Source organism: Cannabis sativa, chromosome 5 (genome assembly GCF_029168945.1).
Source record: "Cannabis sativa cultivar Pink pepper isolate KNU-18-1 chromosome 5, ASM2916894v1, whole genome shotgun sequence".
NCBI lineage: Eukaryota > Viridiplantae > Streptophyta > Magnoliopsida > Rosales > Cannabaceae > Cannabis > Cannabis sativa.
Genome location: NC_083605.1, coordinates 3,671,961 through 3,677,960, shown reverse-complemented (window position 1 = coordinate 3,677,960; position 6,000 = coordinate 3,671,961).

The window sequence follows — 6,000 nt, the reverse complement described above, 5'->3', positions numbered from 1 at the left end:
AATTGATGGCGGTGATTCACGGTGACGATTGAGGTTCAAAGGTCGAAGAATTTTTCTTCATTATGTAATTTTTATAGATTAACTTGTAATTAAATTTATTAACTTATTAATATTTTTAACTAATTTTACATGTTTGTGTAATATTTAATTATTTTTATGAAATCAAATTATGTTTTTACCCAAATTTAATTACTATTATAATTAAATTAAATAAATATGTAATTTAAAATTTAAATAAATATGTAATTTAAATTAAATAAATATGTATATAAATTAATAAATATAAAATTAAAATAATATAATTAAATTAAAAAAAAAATCGAAAAACTGAAATTCGCGAGACCCTTTACCGTTTGCTGCTACGCCCTATGGCGTCGGTTTTTTGATAGGAACCGACGCCATAGGGACCCCTATGGCGTCGGTTCCTAGCTAAGAACCGACGCCATAGGGGTATATATGGCGTCGGTTCAAATAAACCCTTTAGCGTCGCCCTGATAGGCGTCGGTAGCGAATTTCGCGAAAACCGACGCCTAAAGGGCTTAAAAACCGCCTCTAAAGGGTGTTTTTGTAGTAGTGACTCTTTTTTAAAATAATGTACCAATTTTGTCCCTGTCACTTCAAGATACTTTCCATGCGACTCTCTTATGTCAGGGTATTTTGGGTACAATACATATAAAAAGAGGTATGTTTCAATTAAATATAAAATTAGAGGTAAATTTGATCAATTGATTAATAAAAGTAGTATTTTTCAACTTACCCCAATTAATTATGTGCATAATCTAATAAACTTACAACAAAGGTGGGTGTGTGTATTGGAGGTCCTGGGTTCGAGTCTCAAGTAAAATATGAATGTAATATATAAACGTTTAAATTAAAAAAAAAAGAAGTTGAAAATCCAAACATATTAGATAAATAGCAACAAATTATTATAAATATATACACAAATTAATCTGTGATGACAAAACAACTCATATCAAATAAGAAATTGCAACAAAAAGGTAAATTGATTTGGACTTTTCCTTTAAGGCACCTTCACAAAATACAAGACAATAATAATAATAATAATAATAATAATAATAATAGAAAATATGGGTGAGAACTGAGAACATATTTTCTAGCAAGAAAATATGTGTAAAAAAAAAGAGAAGAATGCATGAATATAAATATGTATAAAAAAGAAAAATGAAATAATTTAATTTACTTCTTTTTGATTCTTATTATTTGCTTAATTTCTGTTTCTATTCTTTTCTCTTATGCAATCATAACCATAATGTGAAGCACCAAAGTATATGTAATTCAATTTTTTCTATTACCCTTATATACACGATGAGTTATACTTATATATAGATACATTGAATAATAATAATAAAACAAGATATTTGTATATACACTCATATAAAAAAAAAATAGATATCACGTGTTAGTGAATAGTGATATCATTTTATTGTTTAAATATATTTAAAATATTCTTATGATAATGTGATGTAATTTTTTTTTTGACTATATAGAAACACTAACGTGATTCTTAAAAAAAAAATCTATAGTTATGATATTTTTGTTTAATTTATATTATTAGTTATATAATAATGAGTATATTCTAATAAAGAGGATAATCTTTGGGTGGGTTAAATGTATACTACACAATGTGTATCTTAAAGAAGAAGACTGGTGGGAATACCATGCTCCTAGCAATGGGAGCTAGTACTGGAAACCAATAGTGGCAGCAAAGAACCAAATCAGAACTCTGGTGGACACACAACAGTTCTCACAAACCAGGTACAGAATCTCCCATGGATATGACTTGCTTTGCCCCATTCAAAAGAGGGTGTCTTGGAGCAATGAAGTTTGGAATAGGTTTAACACACCTAAACATAGCTTTTTATTATGGTTAGCCATTTAAAATAGGTTGAAAACCAAGGATAGATTGTAGAAATTTCAAATTGTTACAGATCCTTTTTGCAGCTGATGTTTACAGCATGATGAGACAATAAAGAACCTGTTTTTCCGCTGCTCTTACTCACTAGTTTGTGTGGAGAAAATCAAGGAATGACTGACATGGGGGGCTCGGACTACAAATTTATCACAGCTGCTCAAATGGATACATAAAGCAAAAACTAGCAAGTTTAAGAAGAAAGTAATGGCAGCAGCTACAGCAAGCTTGGTATACTTGATTTAGTATGCAAGGAATGATTAAATTGTGGAACAATCACGTAGAAAATAGCGATGTAATTGTACAGAAAATAGTTATGATATTTTAATTTAATTTATATTATTAGCTATACAATAATTATTAAAAAAATTAATAGAAAAGTAGAAAAATGGAGGAAAAAGAATGAGTATTTTAAGGTATTTTTAGACAGCCACATCACCGTTTTATACTTCTCTTATATATCTATTCTATATAAAGTGTGCCTATATAACTGAATTCTTGGTTTATGAGAAATTCATTGTGACTTTTATTTTTATTTAATAAAATAATAAAATAAAAAAAAAATAATTAATTAATATCTGAACCCAATCCCAATCGATTAATATACCTTTTCATCACCTCTAGCAACGAAATTCTAATTGGAGAAATTAAAAAGTGTTAAATTCCAATCAGAGAAATTGTCGGACTGGTTGATGAATGGGCAGCCCGTTTCTTTGAGGAGCTAGATTATGTTAATGAGGGTGAAAATGGAACACGTTTTGCTGAAATGATGAAAAAGGACCTTCCACAGGTGACTTTGATAACCTTTCCTTTTTTGTATCTGAATTCTTGTTTATTATGAAGCTGCAAGTATTGTTTAATACTATGATTACCAAACAACTATTCTGTTACTCAGGGGCGGACCCACATTGTAGCGATACAACATATATTTGTATTAAAAGATGATATTTATAGACATAATAGTAACCTTGGTGTAATGGTTAAGGTAGTTGGTGAATAGGTTAGAGGGTAAAGGTTCAAACCCCACTAACTACACTTTATAGAACCGGATGGGTTGAAGGAGAAAAGCTTTCACAAAGTACAGAAAGTGATGTTGCAGAACTTGTTAATGTTGGAGTAATCTGCTATCTGAAGCAGGTAAGTTACTGGCAATAGCTTAGGAATCTTACTCCTTCTGGAGACATTGACTTAATATCTTTATCATAGAAATTGGGATCTTCTGTTTGCTAATATTTTCCCAATTCAAAGCATTATCTCACGGTAGATGCTTACATCTTGCTGCCTTGCTAATTTGACAAATGTTTTGCGGGGAGCCAAAGAATTAAGTGTTTTAGTGATTCTATATATAAACTGTTGCTCTATGTTTGAAGAATTGAATGCAACAGCTCGAACATGAAACTTTATTCTTATCTGTTCAAGGTTGGGAAACGCTGGGAAACATTACTTGTTTAAATGAAAAACCGTGTTTTTGCAAATGTCAATTGTATATAAGAAAATATAAAAACTGTAAGCGTTTGCAGCAGCAGAAAGTAATTCTGCTTTAGCAAAGAACCGAACAGTGTAATATAAAATATTTGCAGAAAAATAAATAACTTGACACAAGAGATTTATACGTGGTATCAGTGTTCTCACGAACACTCCTAGTCCACGGGGCCATGCCCAGAGAATGAAATCAATTAATAAAGTATCAAAATTACAAAGACAATTGACTTAAACAAGTTTAGACTCCCTCTAAAGTATTGCCGCAATCCTTTGTAATCCACTTTATGAATCTGACTTCTTGAAACACCTTCAAGCCCGAACTCCCTTCGTCTTTGAAGTGTGAGTGCTTACTTCCTCCCGAAGTAAGGCTTTAGCAAGTCTTCTCCCGAAGACCAAGTGCTTACTTCCTCCCGAAGTAAGGCTTAATCAAGTCTTCTCCCGAAGACCAATCTCTTGTTCAGTCAAGTAGTTCTTCACAACCTCTAGGATAGAGTAAGAACAGAAATAGAACAACTAGAACCTAGGTGAACAACTAGGCTCTCACAAAACAAAGAAACACTCTCTTCTCACAAAAGATAAATGTAGAAAATGAATAATGGAAGAGGTAAATTCGAATGGTTGCTCTCTAGGCTCTATTTATAGATCATAGAAACCAAAGAGGCAACCACAATTTCGAATTAGCAGCTGTACAAAAACTTTCCAAAAACAAACACGATCTGCTACAACAGATTCGGATGCTGACGAAGCAGATCTGCCCAGAAACGGGAAACTTACTCAAATCGGGTCCGATCTTCTTTCAAAGCTTGATTCCTGCCAAAAACAGATTAGATATTCTGATTGTATCAAGATACAATCGAAATTAATAAGGAAAAGGCAATAATCAAGGTTTCCCTAAAAAAGACAACTTTCCAAAAGAGAATTCCTTCTCTTTTGAGAAGTTTTCAACAAAGGAAAGTTCAGCTGAAAGTGCAACTTTCCAAACAAGGAAAATGGCAACTAATAACCGAATAAAAGAGGTAAGATTTCGAAAATGAAAGCAAAGCAATCTTACCATAAAAAGGAAAAATTATTTTGACACCTAACTTGCCAAAAAAGGACTTTACAATCTCCCCCTTTGGCACTTTAGATGAACAAAATAATTTTTTCCATAAAGTACCTGTAATGCAAAGTTAGCAAGAGCAAATGATACTACTCCCCCTAAGTAACACAATCGAATATCACAATAAAAACAAAGAACATGCTAACTTTAAATATTAAGAAACATTAAGTTCACAAGTACTAACACACCACAACTCCCCCTGAAAAAGAGGGTCCAGAGTTGGGCAACAAGCCAAAAAATAAATATCTCTCCCCCTTTTTGTTTATCGGAGGGCCAAAGTAAACAAAGAACAAAAATAGACCAAAGTTTAAGTAAAAAGAAACAAACTATAACACTTTAATTTTTGGAGAGTTTAATCAAGGTGGTCAGTTGCCTGGACATGTCAAGCTGGACATCAGCCATTGCTTCAAGACGAGTGTACACATTCTGAAGTTCAGACTTGACTTCCAGGAGCTCTGCAGCAGCAGAGCCTGAACTTGCACCCGGCCAGAAAAGAAGAAGACCAGCCTTTGGCCGTTTTTGGAAAACACCATCAAAATATTCAGAAGGTTGGAATGTAGGGCCAGTGATGGGAGGCTCAAGAGTTTCATGTTCTTGGGCCACATTCTTCTGAGAGGATAAAACCTTATAGATGAGATTTGGAAATACAAGTTTGAAGGTTGGCTTTTTACCTCTTCGAAAGGAGACAATCTGGTTGAGAATATGAGAGGCTAGATCAATGGAAGTTCCAGAGGTGATGCGGTAAAGGAGTGTAGCCACTTCTTGAGACACCACGGTCTTGTTCGAATTTGGAACCCAATTGCTTAGTGCAAACCGCATAAGGGAAGCATGAGCAAAAGTGAGGTGAGTAATTCGAAGACTCTCCCCTGGTTTCAATTCTGAACGAGCTCCTGTGAGTTCAGAGTGCATCAAGTTACGATCCATGGACATCACAGCATTGGAAACATTCTCAGGCAGTTGCAGAGCCTGAGCAATGTCCTTTTCAGAAAATGAGAACCAGTGACCCCTAACATACACTCTTCTATACAGTCTAGAGTTCTCATCAAGGAAATCATCAGTAAGATTAGCATAGAACTCTTTAATAATGTTAGCAATGAACCCAATAAAACCAGTAAGAGTGTGTTCCCATTGATGAAATTGAATAAACTTTACAATACCATATACGCGATGGGCATGCAAATCATAATTCCTCTCACTTTCAAACTTACGAGTTGCATAAAGATTCCAGTCACGCTCATTGTCTCGATAGTAAAAAGTTGGACAGCCAGAGATAGAGGAAGGGATATTACCAGATGGAGGATCTTCCATGGGCTGCTTGCCTTTGGCAGCAGCAGAGGCCTTTGCTGCAGAAGCAGTTTTTGAACGAGGAGGCTCTGGCCTGAGTTCTGTGTCTTCACTGTCCTTCTCAGTATGAAGAGATACTGATTTGTCTGAAGAGACTTCCATTGGATCCTCTTCTTCTGAACTGGAACTCGAGGAAGCCGAGGGA